At 49.9% G+C, this 22,293-nt stretch overlaps 1 protein-coding gene across 2 annotated transcripts in view; it reads right to left on the reverse strand.

The window, feature by feature from the left end:
- TSPAN11 (tetraspanin 11) overlaps nt 1–21,700 on the reverse strand; it is a 72,830-nt gene extending 51,130 nt beyond the window's left edge. The window contains exon 1 of one of the 2 annotated variants that reach the window (XM_028121071.2): nt 21,582–21,700. The gene's annotated coding sequence lies outside the window, so the exon portion shown is untranslated. The remainder of the gene's footprint in view (nt 1–21,581) is intronic. The other variant, XM_028121072.2, reaches the window with a different exon arrangement.
- Nucleotides 21,701–22,293: the final 593 nt, after the last annotated feature.

Consider the following 22,293-nt stretch of genomic DNA (forward strand, 5'->3'; position numbering starts at 1 on the left):
ATTTTTCTAATTCCCACTGCAACTGCTTTTTTCCTCCAAGGTTATGTGTGTGTCACTTGATTTTAAAGCATTTTGAGAGTATTTTAGTAGTCTTTTTCTTGTGGATTTCTGGCTTGATTCTACTGTAGCTGGCGAAGATGCTCTGTGTGATTTCAGTCTTTTGAAATTTGTTGAGACTTGCTTTATGGCCCAGAAAACCATTTCTTTCAGTGGATGTTCCATGTGCATTGAAAAGAATGTGTATTCTCCAGTTTTGTTAATCATGTTGCTGAAATAATATATATTATGAAATAAACAGAAGCGGGGGGAAGGCAGGGGTTACAGGGATCATGAAGCACCTCATTTTGGCTCTCAACACGGCAAGGCACTGCAAAAGGAACACCTTCAGTGGGGTGTGAGGAGGTCCTCAAAGGCAGGGCCACAGCCTGGGGGCCTGTGGGTGGGGCTCCATGGGCAGCACTGGCAGGGCTTCTGCCATCAAAGCAGGGCCAATGAGGTCACTAAGCCCAGAAGGTGATGATGTACCCCTACCCATTCCCTCTCTTCTCACTGGTGCCCCCGTCCCCACTCCTGTGTCTCAAGGAGGACTAGGCTTGCACCTACTAGTCCCACTTCTGTTTCTGGCTTGCTCTATGATCTTGAGCCTCAGTTTCTCTCATCTGCAAAACTGGAAGGACTATCTCACTCATTTGGTTGGGTAGAGATGCCACTCTACTCCAGGACTTACTACTGGCATGGTAACTTCTGACCACTTCTGTATCACCGAAGGCTCTGTGTATATGATCATGTGCCTAGTAGTAACAATGGCTAATATTAATCATGTGCCATGAGTTGGGGATGGTTCTAAGCACTTTGTAAGTAGTACCTCTTTTGCTCCTCACAATAACCCTGTGAGTAGGCATGAGCATCACCCTTACCTTACAGACGAGGAAAGGGAGACAGAGGTCAGAGAGCTTGCCCGGGGCCACACTGTTAGTAAACAGGGGGTGGCATTTGGAATCAGGCAGTCTGACTTTAGGGTGGACTCTTCTCAGAAGGACCATATACTCCAGTCTGCCTGCACAATACCAGTTTCTCCGGTACAACCTTGGTTGACACCTACTGCCTAGGCATGATTATTGGTAGTGCCCTATTTCATGTAAAAAATGTCCCAGTTTAGATGTTCAATCCTGGCTCTTTGCCACTATCTCATAGTGCTTGTCAATGATAGTCAGTATTCCTGAAGCCTCAGAATTTCTCTGCCCCCATCCCCTCCACCTGCTGTAGGTTTCTCCAACCCGCCACATGCTCTTACACACAGGGTCACCAGCCCCCATTCACCGAGCCTAAAGCATTTCCCTTAACTGCATTATTTGCTAAAATCTGAGCTCAGTTCTCTACCCTGACCATCCACCACAGCACCTGACACACGCGTATTCACTAGAGGAACGAATGAATGAACAGATGAACATGGGCCCTACGGGGCCACAGGAAAGCTCCTGCACTCTTTAAGGGTCATACAAATATTTCTCACCCAGTTCCCCAGGACAACTAAGTCAAAGATGATGGAAAAGAGAGAAGCACAACTCACTCAGTCCCTTCTGGGTCCTGAACCTGCATGAATGTGAAGGACCCCGTGGTCTAGCATAGGGCCTCCCGGGGAGCCTGCAGAAGCCAGCCCAGGGACTTGCTCTGTTTCTCCCCAGAGCTTTCCATGTCGTCCCCTCTTTCCCTTCATCTTTCAGTTCTAGCCTCCGGTAAGAAACGCAGACCTTGGCCCAGGGTATGCCAAAGTAGAAAATCCTTTCAAAAAACACCCAAACAAGGCACAAACAGCGACAGGACGGCCCCTGCTGGTGGGACACCCCTGGCGCATTGTCAGGCTCTTCCTCGTGGAATCCGACCTCACAAGAAACCACAGCAGGAGGGGCGGCTTTGACAGGTTTGGAAGGTGAGCGTGCAGGTAACCCCCTTCTCTGAACCGCACACCCTCTTTTCCTTGCCTTTGCTCCAGTCCTTCCAGATGGCTGTCCAGCAGAGGCTGGGAAAGCCTGGAGTCCCGGAGGCCCACCCCAGTACCGCAGCGCGATCTCGGCGCCGACCACATGTGGCTTCCTCCTTAAAACGCTCAGCGGCAGAGCAGCGGAGCTGTGAGAGGTAAGAGTGTGTGTGCACCTGACCCGAAAAGAGCTCATTAAATAAATGCCCGATCCGAGGGAGGCAAGTCATTCTGCCTGGGTTTCAGAAACATAAGATTTCCTAGTCATGGAGACAAGGTGTTTCAGGGCCTTGAGAAGCCACCTCTGGCCCTGGCACCCCTCTGACTCCGTGGCCAGGAGTCGGAAGCCCCAGCCCCCTGTGGCGGCAGCCAGTGAAGAGGCCAGGTCTCTCATTTAATGGTCTCAGGTGCCGTCACCTCTACTTTATATCCGAGGGGGCTGAGGCTCCTCTAGCAGACCCAGGCACCCATTGCTGGTGTTGTTGGTGTCAAAGTCAAGACCTCTCAGTTCTGGCCTTTCATCAGGAATTTTTTTTTTTTTAAGATTTTTTATTTATTCATTTGAGACACAGAGATACAGAGAGAGAGAGAGAGAGAGCATGAGCAGGGAGAGAGGCAGAGGGAGAGGGAGAAGCAGGCTCCACGCCGAGCCAGGAGCCGGATGTGGGGCTCGACCCTAGGACCCTGGGATCATGACCTGAGCCAAAGGCAGATGCTTAACCATCTGAGCCACCCAGGCGCCCCTCATCAGGATTTGAGGAAAGAAAAAAGTCACCTCCAGCCAGAGTTGATTTCTCTGTCCAAGCTTGGTACTTGGAGCATGGAGATACCTCCATGAGAAGCCTCGCACAGCAAGGATGGAGGTTTCAGAGGCGGCCCATTCAGGATCTATACGATAAAGAGCAAGGGCCGAAGGAAGGCCCCAGAGCCCAGGGTGTTGGGGTTCAGCAGAGGGATGGCTCAGAGGAAGGCGACAAAGACAGGGCAGCTACACCCCTCAGCTCCAGGGGGTGCTGTACACATCAGGGGCCGGTGAGTGGCTGCCGCTGGAGCTGTGCAGGGCACGGTCTATGCGGGTGCCCACAGCCGCCCTGGCAAGCACCCAGCTGCTCATTTCTGATCTTCCTTCTCTCCTGTGTTCCTTGCCGGGACTGGGTGCCTTCCGTCTGATGGAGCCAGCTGGGTGGACTCTTGACTTTTATTAGAGGTTTGCAAACAGAGCCTGCCTGGGCAGCACAAAAATATACTGGGTGGGCAGACACCAGGGGGCTGGTACCACTGAGAACCTCCCACCCCCATGCACCTTTTTAAACATATAAGCCTCAACTCTGATCTGCAGGTAGCTATCATCCTCTTTTTCCTAGAGAATGGGAGGTGGATTAAAACTGATTTAAGTCTAATTTCTAAGATAACCAAGACTGTTAGTGGTCTGTCAAAAGTTGTCTCCCCTTCCTTCTATTAAAACGGAGTTGCAGGTGGGTACGCAGCCACCTCAGTAGCAACCACATTTCCCAGCTAGACCTGGCCAACTGGTAGTTCTTGACAATGGGATGTGTATGGAAGGGCCACGTCCAGGCTTGCCGCTGGGAGTAGGAGCACAGATGTGCCTGAAACTGAGCTTCCACGATGCAAACAAGCACAGCCCCCCAAAGCAACGGCTCTCCAACTTTAGGGCACATTCGAATCCCCTGGAGGGCTTTTATAGCCACAAGGAGCTGGGCCCCAGACTGAGATTCTGATTCCGTAGGTCTGGGATGGTGCCTGAGAATTTGCATTTCCAACAAGTTTCCAGGGGTCTATTGATGCTGCTGGTCAGGGGACCATACCTGGAGACCACACCCTGCCCTTGGGGAGGGCAGAGACACCAGGGGGCAGGAACCTGGATCCCTGTGTGACTGTGGAGGACAGCTGGCCTGCCCCGGACTATTAAAAGAGAGAAAGAAACTTCTTTTCTCTCAGAGGCCCAGCTTTGTCTCTAACTGAATCCTGTCCGTAGGAGTCAGAGTCTTCACTGTAGAATGTCCCACTCAAAAAGAAGAAGAAAGAAAGGCCTACTGTAGCTCCCTCTCCAAGAGCAATGCGGGGGTCCCCAAGCAGACCGGCGCCCAGAGCCAGGATGCGAGCGATTGCAGATGGAAGGCTCCCGAGCCTGACCTGGTGGCCACGCACGCTACCTCCCAAGTCCCACATGGCCCTGCATCCTGTCTCCTTCTTAAATCATTGCCAGACCCTTCTTCTCTTCACCACCGGGGCTCCGGTCATGGTTCAGCCCACCACAGTCCGGCCACCCCTTCCCCTCTACTCATCCCATAGTCACTTCTGATCGCCAAAGCCAGAGGCAGATTTTCCCACCTCATCCCCCTTCACCTCTGCCGAACTGGACACTACTGAGTGCACCTTCCTTTTGAAGCTCTCTCTCCGTGGCTGGTTTCGCGGCCCCACCCCTGCCCAACCCTTCCCGTGTCTCCAATTTGCTCTGATCTGAACATCATGACGTCATGACGCCGCGTCACTGACTCTGTGCTCCCCTCAGTCTCATTGGCTGGGTCCCCTTCTTGGTGCACACCTTTAATTAAAGGCTGGCGCTACCTCCGGGGGCAAGGTGGGGACTATTCTTTGTGCTTTGCCTCCTGTCGATCCTTTTCAACCTCACTCACACCCAGCTCCACCTACGTCTCCCAAGCTGACGACTCTCAGAAACCTGCTGGGCACTAGGCTCTCTCACGTGGCTGCCAGCCCAGCTGAAACTAATAAGTCAGTAGCTCCCCCACCAACCCGGCCATCTGGTATCCCTGACACTCCCATCCAGCCACCCACCCAGGGCACCAATCTTCAGGATTATGACCCACTCCTCTCTTTTCCAATGTCATCACCTCCTGCCCCAACCCTTACCACTGCACCCAGATGTCCCCCGTCTGCCCTCCTTCATCAACCCCTAGTCAATCCACTCAACTCTGCTCTTCTGCGACTGCCTGCCGTAGGCCTACCCCTCGTTTATTGCTGTGGTGGTCTTGTTGGTGCTTCATGTATCTCCTTTCCCTTCTGAGATCGACTAATTAATTAATCTGTTAATTTATTGAGCACTCGAGGCCTGGCTATGTAATGTAATGGGCTGGAGATTAAAGAGAAGAGGGTGAATGAAGCAGGCCCCGACCTCAGAGAGCTCCCATTGTGGGAGACAGTCACATCAGCGTCATCCAACCCAGTGCATGAAGTTCAGAGAGAAAAGTGTGTCCAGGAGAGGAACTACTAGTGAGAGTTAAGCACAAGTAGGAATTTGTCAAAGAAGGTGACAAATTAGCTATATGCCAGGTTCAAGATTCTGGACTTTATTATGAAAGCAATGGGTACTGGTGAACTTTCTGATTCAGGGAGTGATAGAATTAGAGTCACTACTTACGAAGTTAGATTAAATAAACCCAAATGGTTTAGCAGGTTATAAACCAGATCCTGGGGTTTGGGAAGAAGCATTCCTTTAAATGAATTTTTAAAATCTGCCATGGAGCACGGGCATCTGAAGGGAGAACCAGGCCTGTGTCCAGTTGATTTGCTGTGGCTCTGTAAGAGGCTGCAGTGGACACTGTATTGTCCAGGGCGGTCAAGGGTGAGCCAGCCCAGCCCACTGTCAGTCCAAGCAGCTGGCTCTGGCTGACTACCTGCACTGGTGGACCAGGCTAGGGGAGCAGAGGAGCCGACAGCGAGAAGTAAAACCCTAAACCCACTGAGGAAAATCACCGCCTCTCTAAACAAAGAGCACAGGGTTTTAATTTTGACACATTAGGTTTCAAAGACACCTTTTAAAAAGAAAAACTCATTGCCTAATATACTTACTGCTCCCTCTAAAAACCAGCTTAATTACAGTGAAGAATACAGTCTATAATTTTTCCCACACTCGGAGATGGATCTGTATTATAATTTCCCCAATCTTCGTGAATGAACGGATATAAGATTTCCACCCAGAAAGAGCTGCTCTTTTCATCACCCATGTGGAGACACGTGCTTGAGCCCCTGTCTGGTTGCGGGGCTGCTGGGTCATCACCCCTGAAGGGAAGGCTGGAGCTTGGCATGAGGGGATTTGGTTGGAGACTGTGTGTGTTCCTGCGAACCCAGGAGGGGACAGGCACTAAGGGTGGTCCTCCCTTCCCGTGATTCCCAAACAAAGGGGAATTGCCAAAAGGATGCTAGGAATTTCTGCTGACACTGAGGGATGATATTTATGGAGGCATTAGCAGATGGGGTTTGGCTGGGGGGCAGGGGTGGACAAGCAGAGGCCCAGGAGTCAGGGGGTCTAATTCAGGATTTCCCTCACTACTCGTCAGCACTTTGGGCAAATCGCTGTCTCTCTCTGTGCCTCATTTTATGAGCAAGTTGGTGTTCTAGCTACATTCTTTCAAAGAAATTTGTATGTAGAACCTAACATATAAAACAGGTAATAGCAGGGCACCTGGGTGGCTCAGTCGTTGGGCGTCTGCCTTCAGCTCAGGTCATGATCCCAGGGTCCTGGGTTCAAGCCCCACATCGGGCTCCCTGCTCAGCGGGAAGCCTGCTTCTCCCTCTCCCACTCCCCCTGCTTGTGTTCCCTCTCTCGCTGTGTCTCTCCCTGTCAAATAAATAAAGTCTTTAAAAAAATAAAACAGATAATAGCCTCTCTGGCTGAAGGGGTGTGCTCCTCCCCTGGGATCCCCCCATTCAAGCCCACCTGATCACTGTCTCCCCCTTCCCCATTTACCCGAAACCTGGAACCACAAAGAAACCCAGCTTTAGCACTCCATGAGACCAAGATGTGGGCATTAGCTTTTTTATTCTTTCATTGCATATTGTCCCCCATACTTGTCCCCAATGAAAAGAAGCAGGGGGATGCCTGCTGGGGTCTACATCATAGAAATCTACATCCCTTATCATAGACTCCTCCGAGATCATGAGGGACCCTTCGTTTTATAGATGGTTCCATTTCTGCTGACCCCCACCTGGCCCCAGTTCCACCCGCTGTTTTCTCTTCTTTTTTTTTTTTTTTTTACTGAGGGAAAATACACATGACATAAAATTTGCCACTGTGACCATTCTAAAATGTACAATTCAGTGGCCTTAAGGGCATTCAATGTTGTACAACCATCACTACTGTCTAGCTCAGAACTTGTCATCACCCCAAATGGAAACCCTGTAACTACCGAGCACTCACCCTCACTCCCCGTCCCCCCTGCTCCTAGAGACCTCCGCTGAGCTTCTCTATGGATTTGCCTACTCTGAATACTTCGTATCAGTGGAATCATACAATATATGATTTTCTGTGTCTGGCTTCTCTCACTTAGCATAATGTCTTCAAGGTTCATCCATGCTTGAGCATGGATTTGTACTTTATTCTTTGTTACAGCTGAATTATGTATAGACCACGTTTCGCTTATCCATTCATCTGTTGATTGACATTTGGGTTGTTTCCACCTTTTGGCTGTAGTGAATAGAGCTGCTATGAGCATTCATGTGCACGTTTTTGTTTAGACACCTGTTTCCAGTGCCTCTGGGTAATGCCTAGGAGTGGAATTGTTGGGTCACATGTTTAACTTACTGAGGAATTGCCAAATTGTCTTCCACAGCCCCACCTCAATTTTTTCAATATGGCGTCTGTCCTGGGCAAGTGGGCCCAAGGCCACCGGGGAATGGCAGCAGCCCTGGACGAGGACATGGGGTTTGCTATTTCTGTCCTCTCCAGGCTTTAGCTCACTGGTTGCTTGCACAGAGGATGGGAATAATAATAATAATTATAATAGTGATGACAGTTATTATAGTACTTCTCACAGTAACTAAGAGGTGGGCACTCTTAGGATCCCCATTTCACAGATGGAGAAACTTATTCAAAAGTCATTCATACAACCTTGTCTGAAATACAGGTCCACCCTCCCATCCACCACCTGTGCTGCTCTAGAGGAGCCTTCCTAACCACCCCCCCATCCCCGCCTCCAGTCTGGAGATCCTCCTGCCCTAGCTCCTGGTGCCTGCCTCCCAGGAGCACGCCCTCATCTGGCTCCTGCCAGGCCATTTCATGAGCTGGGCTGCCTTCCAGGATCTGCCACCGCATCAGGCTTCTCTGATTAGTTCCCAACTCCTAGCTGATGATGAGACCACCTCCACCCAGCAGGCTTCTGGCACAATTGAGCCCTGCTCTCCGCCCTTAGCTAGGGCCTGGGGACACTGGGGCATGACAACTGATAGAGCTCCTTCTCCCTCCTCCACAAAGCAGCTTCCACAATAATGTGGGCTCATGCTGCCCATGACAACTTTCCAGACCCTGTACACAGGCAAGGGAACGGAGCACTGGCTGGTCTTCAGAAGCTGCATCTAAGCCTTGGCCTCTGAGGCCACGTGATTATGGTGAGGCAAAAAGGATGCCAACTACAGACAGGCCCGGGGCAGCGGGCCAGCCAGTGCTGCCCTCCCTGGTCGGTTCTGCTCTGCCACCTCAGGCGCAGAGCTGGGATGGAAGCAGCAAGTCCTCCCTGTCACCCCATCATCCACCCACAGGTGGTCCAGCCAACAGTCAGCTGTAAGTGCCTGACAGGAATTCGAGAAGGCCAGAGGGCTGGGTGGCCATGACTCCGAGAGCAGAGGGAGAGACTCCCAAACATCCACAGCCCCCAGTGAGCCAGACCGAAGTGGGAGATGCTCTGGGCCCCGCGGGCCTCCCAAGCTTGGATATAGGGCTTAGACTGGAGCTGGAGACCCACGGGGCATCTGTTCTTAGGGACCAGGGTATACTTTCACTGTTGTGTGCGTGTGAGGGCGAAGGGGTGTAAGATATGGCTCCTTGAAGCAGTCTAGAGGATGTGGGAGGCACTCCGGGCCCCAAATCAACACTGACCACCCCCCTCAGACTCAACAAGGACTCCCACCAGGTTTGACGCAGGGGACCAAGTCCTCAGATGTACAGGCCCCCTCTGCTGCCCCCTCCTCCAGGGTGCGATCCTCAGCCGAGTACAAATTGCCCCACGCAGCCTCCCCCCCAGGTCCCCAGCTGCAGCCACTATTCACTTGACCTGATCGTCTCTGAGAGCCGGCTGGGAAATGACACTGCTTGAGCCCGCAGAGGATACCTGTGAGCTTCAGGGAGGCAGTCCTTGTGTGACAGCTGATGCATGATCCTGAGTGTGGGCGGGAGGGGGGCTCTTCTTCCCTCCACCGTCCCTGGTGCTAGGAGGAGGGAGCTGGGGAGTGGATGGGAACGTGAGCCTGGTTCCCTGATGCTTGGTTGGGGCTGTTACAGATATGAAGGGAAAATTACTGTCGCTCTTACTGGCTATGTGAATTTGGGCAGGTCAGTCCTATGTATATAAGCCAGTGTCCTCCTCTGTCCTATGGGGATAAGAAGGCCCTTAAGGACCCCAGAAAGTGTGACCTTGAAGGTCAGTCCCCCACTGGTTGACTGTGCAGCCTGCTCCTTCCCGACCCCGCCAGTGTAGCAACCTCCATCGGGGAGGGGGGGAGAGGGTAGTCAGAAGGCTCTGTGCTCTGGCAGAGATGCTCTGGGGTGGAAGGAGGGGTGCCCGCGAAGAAGCTTTCAGTAGCAGCACACTAATTGGTGCTTAAGTACATTCACAACCTGCTCACTGGGAATCAGAAAGGCACAGACAATTCTTTCCAGGCAGCAGGAAATTAAAAAAAAAAAAATGTCTCAATGACATAAAAACTTGTCTCCTTTCCCAGAGAGTAGGATTTGTACAATGTCTCCTTTGCTTTCAAAATAGTGCCTGTCTTGTCTCTGGAGAAGGACACCATGGCTTAGCAAGTAAACCTAAAAGACCATTCCTTCCAAGGGGTTCTAAGTTGGAGGCCCCTGAAATTATATGAAAAAATGTTACCATCTATGTGCTGGGGTTCCATAGGTGTTAGCAGGTCCTCAAAGAGGTTTATGAATTCCCCCAACCAAAAAGTTAAGATTCCTATTTGGGGTAGTTATAGACAAGACCTGGATTATCAAATTCCAAGAGAAAGGTCCCATGTTAGGCACAGGATCAGGGCCCCGTGGACCACAGGGATGCCAGAGGAGGCACAGCTGGGGCTAGAAGCCAGTATCCCAGGTATTCAGACCCTGGTTCGGCTTGCTTTCTACCATACCACATGGACCGACAGAACCGTGTGCTTATGTATAGGAGGGTGAGGGAGAGAACATTTATGCATCCCAATTTAAATTCCAATTTTCACTTTGGGACTTGGATGTAAATCTTTTAGGTCTTAAGTCCAGAAAGTGCTGTAATTTATTGAAGAGAGTGTGGAAGCTGCTAAGCTCCCTGATAAATAAACCATGTTGCCTCATCTCAGCCCTGTGAAAACGTATTTTCTAGGGACATAGAAACCCCCTTGGAAAGTATTAGAATCTTCTCCCTGCAGGAGAGCAAACACACAGATTCTTGTCTTTTTAAAGATATTTGACCTTTCTGGGCAAGGAAATAATGCACTCACATGGCAACTAACCAACAACCCCCACACCGTTACCCTAATTCTTTCCAAAACAGAAGGAAGAACTTTAGTTCCATGAGTTACAGAGGGAGGATGTTATAGAAACGCACTTGGCATCTGAACACTCTAGATATTGCGTACATCGGCTCCCTAACCACATACTAATTATTTCATCACCGTCAGCATCTCTACGTTGTTCCTGAGGTTTGGAGAGCCGCCTGCATGTCCCAGGACTAGAAGATGGAGAAGGAGCTGGTCTGCTCCCATATGTTGGCCAGAGAGACCCAGAAAGTAGATGTCATTTCTCCTTTCTCCCTGAGTAGGTTTGAGAAGAGCTGGCCCTCAAGTGCCCATCTCTGGTTCTCAGCCCAGCGCTTGGGCTTTGGGAGGACTGCAGGCTTCAGTGCTGCCAACAGCCATGATCTCTGAGCTCCCACTGCCTCTGGTTGTTACCGAGCCTATTAATACAAGGACATCAGGAAATAACAAGCCTCCAGTGCTTTGGAAGTGTGAAGAACTCTAAGAGGATGCCTCATTATTATTGATTTGATGATAATATGTGGTATGTAATATTTATGTGCAACTTTGGCTGCTGATTTCCAGAATGAGGAGGGAAGAATTTAAAGACCCAGCCAGCTCTGTGGGTAGCAACTACATTCTCGACAACTCAAACGGAATCTTTAGCTTCTGGCCCTTGAATTCTTTCGAAGATGGCATCAGCAATTCAACCTTTGGATGGTGTGGGCTCACCTCCTGCCAAGGGTGCAAGAGACACTGGGCAAGAATTAGGAGAGAATAATTGCTTTCTATGTCCACAAGCTCACCCAGTTTAGATTTATTGAAATGCCACATCATGCCTGATCATGGGCAAACTTCCCCACCTCCCCACCCTCCCCAATTTTGAGGCCAGACCTCCCTGGGTTTGAATCTCAGCTCGGCCATGTGTTAGCTGTGGGATCTGGGGAAGGTCTTTAACTTAGGTGTGCCTCAACATTCACAACTCTGAAGTGGGCTTAAACCCCTGAATTTACCAAAAGGGTACCTTCTGTAAATTAAAAGACAAACCTATGTAGTAATGAGAAATAGAGCTCAAGGCTAAAATTATTGTCAAGGATAACTTTCATAAGGGAGGGATTCATTATTGCTGTTGGTGGTATTATTCTTATCCCAAGTTCTGGTTCCTGTAGCTCACTTCACCTTCCAGGGCCTCAGTTGTGAGTAGAAGAACAGTTCCAGTTATTTCCAGCCTTAGATTGCAAAGCAAGACTTGGAGGCCTTGCTGTGCCCCCTAGCCAGCCTCCCACTGTCTTCCTGCACTCTCCACACCGTGCACTTGGGACAGGATGTTTGCCTAGCTGGGCAGGTTCAGGTTGGTTCTGCAGTACTCCACTTTGCGAACAACTGCCCTCGGGGCAGTGCTTTTCAACCTTAGCTACACCAGAACCACCTGAGGACTTTGTAAAAATCCTGATTCCCAGGCTGCAGCCCGGGGGAATGAAAGCGGGGTCTCAGAGGGTGGTGCCTGAGAGACCGTGGTTCGTGGTTTGGCGGCTAGGCCTTCCTCTAGCACAGGCTAGCTCCTGTGCCCACGTTTAGTGCTTTTGGGTCCTTGAGCTGTCCATAACCACAGGTGGGTGGCCTGGGGCTCTGCAAACTGTTTCTGTTAGAAGACCAGTTAACAAATCTCCCAGGCGGAAGCAAGGGCAAAAATGAACTATTGGGATTTCATCAAGGTAAAAAGCTTTTGCACAGCAAAAGAAACAGTCCACAAAACCAAAAGACAACTGGCAGAATGGGAGAAGATATTTGCAAATGACACATCAGATAAAGGGCTAGTATCCAAAATCTATAAAGAACTTATCAAACTCAACACCCAAAGAACAAATAATCCAATCAAGAAAGGGGCAGAAGACATGAACAGACATTTTTCCAAAGAAGACATCCAAACGGCCAACAGACACACGAAAAAATGCTCAACATCGCTCAGCATCAGGGAAATCCAAATCAAAACCTCAATGAGATACCACCTCACACCAGTCAGAATGGCTAGAATTAACAAGTCAGGAAACGACAGATGTTGGCGGGGATGCGGAGAAAGGGGAACCCTCCTACACTGTTGGTGGGAATGCAAGCTGGTGCAGCCACTCTGGAAAACAGTATGGAGGTTCCTCAAAAGTTGAAAATAGAGCTACCATACGATCCAGCAATTGCACTACTGGTTATTTACCCCAAAGACACAAATGTAGGGATCTGAAGGGGTACATGCACCCCAATGTTTATAGCAGCAGTGTCCACAATAGCCAAACTGTGGAAAGAGCCAAGATGTCCATCGACAGATGAATGGCTAAAGAAGAAGTGGTATATATACACAATGGAATATTATGCAGCCATCAAAAGGAATGAGATCTTGCCATTTGCAACCACATGGATGGAACTGGAGGATGTTATGCTGAGCGAAATAAGTCAGTCAGAGAAAGACATGTATCATATGACCTCACTGATTTGAGGAATTCTTAATCTCAGGAAACAAACTGAGGGTTGCTGGAGTGGTGGGGCGTGGGAGGGATGGGGTGGCTGGGTGATAGACATTGGGGAGGGTATGTGCTATGGTGAGCGCTGTGAATTGCGCAAGACTGTTGAAACACAGATGTGTACCTCTGAAACAAATAAGGCAATATATGTTAAGAAAAAAAAAGAAGAAGAAGATAGCAGGAGGGGAAGAATGAAGGGGAGTAAGTCGGAGGGGGAGACAAACCATGAGAGACGATGGACTCTGAAAAACAAACTGAGGGTTCTAGAGGGGAGGGGGTGGGGGATGGGTTAGCCTGGTGATGGGTATTAAAGAGGTAAAGAGGGTAAGTTCTGTGTGGAGCACTGGGTGTTATGCACAAACAATGAATCATGGAATGCTACATCAAAAACTAATAATGTACTGTAAGGTGATTAACATAACAATAAAAAAATTTAAAGAAAAGAAAAAACAAAAAACACAAATCTCCCAGACTCTGCGGGCCCCATGGTCTCTGCCGTGTAGTCCTCTTTGTTCTTCTGTTTGTTTCAACCTTTTAAATACATAATCTTAGCTTGCAGGTCATACAAAACAGTTTGCAGACTCCTGGAGAATAGCATGTCATGCAACTGTCAAATTTAATAATGAAAATAGCTATTTACAATTAGCATTACTTAGACAATAAATTAAGACCCAGGTAGAAGGTAGGCCAACTTAAAGGGAGTAAAGGTACAAAGTAAATGTGGTCTCTCTGCTATCTCTAACTACTTCTTCTAACAGGTCTTTCTATATTGAGAGAGAGAGAGAGAGAGAAAGAGAGAGAGAGAGAGAGAGAGAAAGAAAGAAAGAAAGAAAGAAAGAAAGAAAGAAAGAAAGAAAGAAAGAAAGAAAGAAAGAAAGAAAGAAAGAAAGAAAAGAAAAGAAAGAAAGAAAGAAAGAAAAGAGGAAAGAACTCCTTTTTCAGTTCATGGTACTAGTACTTGCTTCCTAGAACTCGCCGGGAACTTGAGGTTTCCAGCCCACTGAAAAGCCCTTAGCCGGCAAGCTATCAGAAGGTGTTAATTGCTTTCTGAGTATTTCATTCTGGCTCTAGTCCTAACTTCCTGTCTCCCTGCCTTACCTCTCTCCCCACAGAGAGAGGGACTTATTTCTTCTGGAAGGCTTGGCTTCCCTAAACCTCTCTGTGTGCAAAAAGCACCCCAAAACGTGGAGTCACCTGAAGGGCACCTCCTCCCTTGCTAACTAAGCCACACCCTTTCCCATCCCAAACCATCTGCTGGGTTTTGGTATAAAAATGGTCATGCCTAGAACAAGCTAGCCAACGTCTTTGAACAGACGTAAGAACTCCTAGAAGCTTTTTGCTTTCTGATGCATTCCAACCCTCAGACAAAATGGGCCATGCCCGCCTCTACCCCTGTCCTTTGTTCCTTTCTTTTGAGCTTCTTAAACACACTAGAACCTGTGAGTAAATGATCCAAGCTGACTTTTTAAAAATGTAAATGATTTAAAGCAGAAGAATGGAGACCTGGATAAGGAGATGGAAGCCTTTGCTATTTTCCAAAGATCTAAATGACTAACTGGAATCTGAGGGCACTTGAATGGCCCACTCGTTTAAAGGACGTGTTCTACCCCAAGTGGACCAGAACCATCTAAATATGGGACCAAAATGGAAGGTCAAGGGTTGAAGCCCAGCTGGCTTCCCGAGCAGGCTCCCTGAGCAGACTCACAGTGCCCCGTGCTGAGAAGGGCCTTGCGCTTGGTTTAATGTGCTGCTGTTGGCATCCCGGGATTTTTAATAATTTTATCTTTGAGCTTGTGTTTTGTAAGTGAAGCCCCATGGGACGGTGGGCATGACTGTGAGCAGACAGAAATGCACAGTGTGTGTGTGTCCACTGTTCCTTGCTGATATCATTTGATCCTCGATGCCCCATGAGCACAGAATTCCTGGGGGTCCTCTGGGCGTGGTGCTCAAGGAGTCTCAAAGTGATTACAAGGTAAGGTGTTCGGTTTCTCATGGAGCAAGGGGGTGCTGATGGCCCAGGGAGGTCAGGTTCTCTGCTGGAACCAAAGCTGGATTCAAGTGCAGAAACCAAGCGATGCATTGTAAGAAACACCAGCAACCAAGGACCCCTATGATACCCTGTCCTTCCCTATTTGTGGCACTTCCTGCATTAGTCATCTCCTCAAGCTGAAAATGATGGACAGCAGGGAAGTGAAGCCCGTGTCCATGTTGGGCATGGTTGCTTTTCCTTTCAGCCCCTTCTTTCCCTTAGGCTGAAAGTGGGGTGTGACAGTGTGTTGACAGAAGGTGCACGTATCAAGAAGGGAAATAAAAACATCGAGGTCATTTTGTGCATCATTTCCAATGTTAAGAAGAACAAAACATGAGCTAGGACATATGACTGTGTGATTTTGGTGATTCTACATATGAGTTAAATGCCCATATACTTGCTTTTATTTTGTTTTATTTATTTAAGTAATCCCTACACCCAACGTGGGGCTCAATCCTAGGACCCTGAGATCAAGAGTCGCACACTCTTCCAACTGAGCCAGCCAAGGTGCCCCTACTTGCATTTAAAACTGGCACTGCATGATATCAAGATGAATTAGTAAATTCATGCTAATAATTAAAACTAAAATAAAATGAAAATTTTAATTTCTCTTTACTTAGAATGCCACTGAGTAGCAAATAAAACCCACCGTGACAAGTCAAGAAAGAGACCACGGAAGACAGGAAAAGGCTTTACATTTTAGTACTTTCAATGACACTTTTTCCTGCTTTTTGAGCCAGGGGTCCACAATTTCATTTTGCACTGGGTCCGACAAATTATGTAGCCAGCCCTCATTGAGGTACTTCTCCCTGAGGCACAATCTCACTGATGGCTGATAAGCTCCCTCCTGAAATATCTATTCTGTGGACAACTGACTGAACTCCCATTGTTTGCCCAGCTTGGTGCTAGTTGCCAGGGATAAAAAGTCAATAAACGTAAATTTCTATCCTCACGCAGTGGCGAGGAATATAACCCTGAAGCCATAGTATAGGTCATTGTTTTCCAAGGGTCAGAACCGTAGTATTTGTCTGCAGAAGGAGGGTCTGAGAGAGAAATGTCTTTACAACTTTTCACGAGCACTTAGAGAAAGGTGGGCCTTTGCCTGTCAAAAAAAGCTTCAGAGGCTAGTGACCACACCTACATGATCAAACAGGATAATGGAAAACTTTTTATAATTTTGCAATCTGTTCCAAACCTCAAACTGGACACCACCAGCCCAATCCTGTTCTTTGTTCTTTTCTCTTCTGAGCCTTTCAACACACTAGAATCTGTTGGTTAAATGGTCTAAATTGATTTTTTTTTTAAGATTTTATTCATTTATTTGACAGACACAAGCAGAGAGAGAGAGGGAGCACAAGCAGGGGGAGTGGGAGAGGGAGAAGCCGGCTTCCTGCCGAGCAGGGAGCCCGATGCGGGGCTCGATCCCAGGATCCTGGGATCATGATCTGAGTGGAAGGCAGACACTTAACTGACTGAGCCACCCAGGTGTCCCTAAACTGATCTTTTAAAAATGTAAATGATAGAAAGGGGAGAAGTAGACACTGGGTAGTGAAATCACTACCACTTTTATGGTCTTTGATTAATTGTTTCCAATGGAGAAACAAATTTAATTTTCATTTACAGTGAAGTGTGGCTGACAAAAATCTTTCAAAACATGAGATCCCTGTTCAAATAATAATAATAAGAAGAATCTAGAAGTCAGGACACAGGTGAGAACCACTGCGGGGTTCTCCCCCGCTGTCTGCCATCAAAGAGGGTCAGGGAACTCTACTTTAGTTCAAAACTTAACTACTTCAAAATGGATCAGGGACCATCAGAGCAATTTCCTTTAACATTTCCTGAACCTCTGTAACAGCCTCAATTCTTGAATTCTTGGCATTTTGCAGTAAAACCCCTTAAGCCTTTAAGAAGAGCTGATACGTACACAGGGCAATGAGGTGGGAGGGAGCCGCGTAAGTCCAGCTGCATCCTGCCCGCAGTTGTGTGGAGAGCAGAACGGCCAGGGGGAAAGACAGCCAGAGAAGAAAAAGGGTGGTTGGCTGGCCCCGGGGAATACCCCCGATGACTGGCACTCAAGATCAGGGCTGGGATGCGTGGTGCAGCAGTCACCACCTGGCAGGCCCCCCTTGTCACTGCGAACCCTTGTCCAGAGTGCTCACCTTGGTCAGCCCACACCTGGGCGCTCGGTGCCCCTCTCCGGATTTGGGCTTTCTGGACTTAACTCTGCCATCCATTGGTACCCAGGCCAGCTGGGAGGTAGAACTCCTTTCTTTGGTTGGCAGAAGAGGAACTGAAGCTCAGTGAGGTCACATAGCACACGGAGGGCCACCCAGAAGGAAGGGGCAGGGCCCCGATTCCAGGCTGGAGTACCCGACCTGGAGCTGGGCTCTCTGCCCTTCCCCCGCCAAGTCCCACCACACCGGTTTTCCTGCACCGGTTTTCCTTCGTTTCCTGAGCTCCAGCTCCAGCTCAGGTGAGAGCCACCCCAGCAGTGTGCCCTCAACTGTTTTCTCCTCTCTTCCTGGGAGTGACTTTAATCTCCCCACAACTAGATGCTTGAGGTCAGGGGCCAGGTCTTTAGGTATTCTGAGGCCTGGAGGCTCAGAGGAGGCTCTGGGTGAATTTATGCATATTGATCAGCCCTCCCCTTCACCTCTGCAGTGCATGCCCTTCTAAGCGCAAATCTCATGAACCCGGGAGCCCACGGGGGTCAGCCAGGGCAGGGACTGCTACAAGAGGCAAGGTCAATGGTCGGCAGGAATTACCAGGGGTGTCTGTGTTCCCTCTCTCCTTTCCCCCACTTCTTTCCATAGTCTCCCCCCTCAGCCATCCCCCCAAAACAACTCAATGAAACAACTGAACCTCCTTCTCCATTAAGGGGTGTGCTATTAATATATAATATTACCATTACATGTTATATACTCTTAGTACATACTGTATATACATATATATATACACACACACGATTAGATACTATATATTACTATTATGTACTATATAATAATTGTATATAGTAATATAAATAATAATAATAGTATATAATATATAGTACTATAAATAATATATAATAGTAATAATATATATAGTATATAATACTAACAGTATATACTATGTAATTATATAATATGTATTTATATATTAATAGCATATATTTAGCATGTTATGTTATATATTACATATTATATACCATACGACATTAATGTATCTTACATAATTACATATATATATATATCTCATGTGTTATATAACTATATTAGAGTATACATGTCTTATACTAACTCCTATGGGGTTTAACAAAGGTGGTGGTCAACCTGGATTCTGTGCCAAAAACCTGGGCACACAGTGCTGATATGGGAGCCACAGCGCCACCTGCAAACGGATTTACAGGAAGAGACAACCTTGGGGCTGCCAAGGCTGCTGTAAATGCGGGTCAGGGGGTGCCATCACATCGCTGTCTTCTAGGCTCAGGAATGGCTCAGAGAGAGGGCTCCTTCCCACTGCCAGCTACTCAAGAATAAAGCATGCTTAGTGGACATCTACTGGGCAGGAGGCACATCTGGACAGTTCTCCTGGGAACACACCTCCGGGAGGATGATGACGTAAACACGGTCCCCCTGAACAGGCAGCTCTCAATCAGAGTGTGGCTTATCCGCTTTGCAGATAGTCAGTGTCCCCTCCTGTTCATCTCCAACATAGTTCAGAGTTCCCATGGACCGCTGGTTGCTGGACTGTGTGCAAAGTCATCTTCATATTAACCTTCTCCAAAAATTCAGGAAATTAAACCGGTTGCGAAAAAACAACCCTGTGACGACTCCCCTGGCCAAGCAGAAGTGATCTGTGGGATGTGAGTGTCTGAATCACTGCCGTTGGTCCTCCTTGACGGCCGAGCCTGCACTATTTCCAGCTGCAGGACTATTATTTCAACTTGGACTTGAAAAGGCCCCTCGGCGTCTTCTGATACAATGGTTTTCCAGTTTTATCTTAGTGGGAGGGCCCTTCCTTCCAAGGAAATCCTACCTGGACGCCAGCCCATAACTCAGATTAACCCCCAGCTGTTGGAGTGAGGGACCCATGGCCCTGCTTATGGGCCTTGCTCCTCCCTCAAAAGCTCCTAGGAGCACAGTTTGAAAAGCATGCCACCGTTCCCTGCTTATTAGGTTATTCGCTCAATCACCGACACAACCTTTTCTGAGTGCCTACTACGTTCCAGGGGCTGGTGAGCCAGCAGGTAGGAGGACCGGGGGAGGGCCCTGCTTTCCAGAATCTTCCAGTATGGCTGGAGATAGCAGAGCTAAGTTCAGACGATGGTTAAGTGCTATGAAAGAATCAGATCCGGGCAATGAGCTTGTGGCCCAGGAGGAAGCTACTTTAGATGGGGGATCGCAGAAATGCCTCTCTGAGGCAGTAAAACCTGAGCAGAGGGCAGAACAACTGGTTCGACAGATGCCCTGATTTTGACCAGTGAGGAAGCTGACCCAAAGAGGTAAAGTGACGTTCCCCAGGACACACAGGTTGAGAGCCGAGCCAGGACTTGACCCTGGGTTTCCAGGCCCCCTGGCCAGCGCTCTTTTTCCTTTCGCAGTGTTTACTACACAGCTACTACATGCAAATAAGGCTCTCTGACGGGGGATATCCAAGTGCCCACAAAACCCCACGCCCACCCTGGCGTTCAGGGCCGCCTGTCATGACTCTCGGTGCCCTCTCAGACCTCCTCAGCTGGTTTGAGTCTGGCTCTGTACCCCAGAAGACAGCACCATGCAGTTGCCATCCCACACCCATGACGTTGCTCGGGAAAACTTCCTCCTCTCTTATATCCCTGGTTTCAAACTGTGGAAAGGGCTGTTGACTGCTTCTGTTGGGGGCATGAAGATAAAAGCAAGATGGCGGCTCACCCGGAGGAAGGCTCCCTGGAAAGTCAAGCTGCTCTAGGGTTACACAACTTAAACGCCAGCCAAGCCAGTTTTCCTCCTGGGCTGTAGAAGGCTTTCATAGGAAACCTCTGGCACCGCAAGGTCTGTACGGATCAAACACACCAAGAGTCCAAAGCTGGGCTCTAGGCACATGCTCCTGCTGAATATCAAGGGAAGCAGTATGCAAATTGCTCCCCTTACTAACCCCAGCCAAATAGCTCCAGGCCCTCAAAGTGTTCCCCAAGCCTCAGGCTCCGCCCCATGAGCCCAGCATTTGCCCTTTGCCCTTCGAGCCTAAGGCTGTCCCAGCACTTTCCCAGGCATTAGCCAATTTCAGCCTCCAGTAGTACCTCCTGAGGTAGGCAGGACAGCAGTTCTTTTTTTTAAGATTTTACTTTATTTATTTGACAGAGAGAGACGCAGCGAGAGAAGGAACACAAGCAGGGGGAGTGGGAGAGGGAGAAGCAGGGAGCCCGATGCGGGGCTCGATCCCAGGACCCTGGGATCATGACCTGAGCCGAAGGCAGACGCTTACCGGCTGAGCCACCCAGGCGCCCCAGGACAGCAGTTCTAAATCCCACTTTGCACACAAGCAACTGAGCCCCCGAGAGACCTGTGCAGGGAACATCACTAGTAACATAATAACAACCACTGAATTCTGATTCAAACCCAGGGCTCCAGACTCCAAAGGCAGCTATCATCAAGCTGCTCACAGATTAAACACAGAGTATCCACCCTGGTTTAATACCACACTCATTCCCTCGCTCCCCTCCACCTACATCTTATGCCCTGGAGTGTACTAAGGAGGGTTTCTAGAAGCTGCCTCTTCTCTCCTTGCTATCCCTGCCTCATACTGTGTGCCCACATGCTGGAGAGATCTGTAGCAATTTAGACCTAAGGTGAGATGCTCTCTTGTCCGACCCCACTGACCCCTCCTTCCTTTCATATTTTCATATTTTCAGCCAGTTCACTCTTGTCAATACTGAACATAACACTGGGAAAACAATACACCCTAGAACCATCCACATCTTCCTTCTTCCCATACCAAACCGGCCAACTGCACCTGCAGGATTGGACAGGTAAACACAGGTGATGGGGCCTGCATAGCCATGTCCCCACAAATACACAGATGTGTCCCCATGGGACACAGAAGCCACACCAGCTGCCAGCATTTAGCAAACTCTGCTTTGCATGGGGGACTGAGACAAGCCCTATACAATTCTAGCTAGGATTACTCTGGACCGGTCACCCTGGGCTTATGCCTAAGAGCCAGCTACCAGAATCCAGGTGGACAAAGAAAATGACATTTTGAGGAGAGACAGGCACCGAGCACGCCGGGCGGCAAGAGGCACTCAGAAGCCCAGAGCCCTCTCCCAAGGCTCTAAGGGCAGAAAGGCCGACTCAGGACTCAAGAGTATAATTAGGGACACACAAACGCTGCGACCCCCCGCAGAGCCCCGTGCGCGCCCGTGTCCACCCAGTGGGACCCGAGGCCTCCCGCCCCCACTGCGCAACCAGAGTTGGCTGGCCCCCGCCCGCCCAGGCACGACCACCGTCCGGCTCAGCACGGCGGGCCGCGCGGCACGGGGAGGGAGGTGGGGGCGCGACCGGCCCGCCGCCTCGCCCCCGCCCCGGCCCCGGCCCTCCCGAGCGCCGCGCGCTGCTCCGCCGCCCCCCGCACTTACCGGGCTCCTCGGGCCGCCGGGCTCCGCACGCAGCGACGGGAGCGGGAGCCTCGGGAGGCGCGGCGGCGCTCCGGGCCCTCCCAGCGGGAGAGCGTCAGCGTGCGGGCAGCCGGGCTCCAGCCCAGCACCCCGGGCACTTCCTGCCGGTCCGCCCCGCCCCGCCTCCCGAGCGCCCACCCTCCCGGCTCGCCCCCCTCCGAGTCCCAGGCTGCCTTCCTCCCGGCCGGGCTGGCCTCCCCAGAAGCCCTGAGCTGGGCCGCGTCTTTGTTTGGGAGTTGGCCTCTCTTCAATTCGGAGCTCACAGAGCCAATTAAGTCGGAGTTAGGGGCAGCTGTGTGGTTGCCCGGGGATCCCTGCGGGGAGGGGAGGGGAGGCTCACAAACCTCCCGTCTGCCCTCGGCTCCCCCGCTCCTTCTTTCCCAGCCCCGGGGTGGGGGGTGGCTCTCTCAGGTCTTGCTTTCTTCCCCTGGGTTGGTGCGTGGCTCAGGTCCCGGGAGACATTGGCCTGTGGGGGCTCCCAGGGACTCTAGGGACAAGCCCCTCTGATCCCAAAGAGCCGCCCCTCTCCCTCTGCCTACACCCTATATATAAGGAAGCCTCCCATCAGTGCCCTGTCCCAGCGAGAGCCCTCTGGACCATGGGCTTGGCTTTCTGTGTCTTGGGCCCAGGAAGCCTCGAGACCTCCTCCCAGACTGGAGAAAAGAGGAAGAGT

This window comes from Eumetopias jubatus, unplaced genomic scaffold (genome assembly GCF_037043125.1).
Source record: "Eumetopias jubatus isolate StellerSeaLion01/CBP00866 unplaced genomic scaffold, mEumJub1_p1.0 scaffold_8, whole genome shotgun sequence".
Taxonomy (NCBI): Eukaryota; Metazoa; Chordata; class Mammalia; order Carnivora; family Otariidae; genus Eumetopias; species Eumetopias jubatus.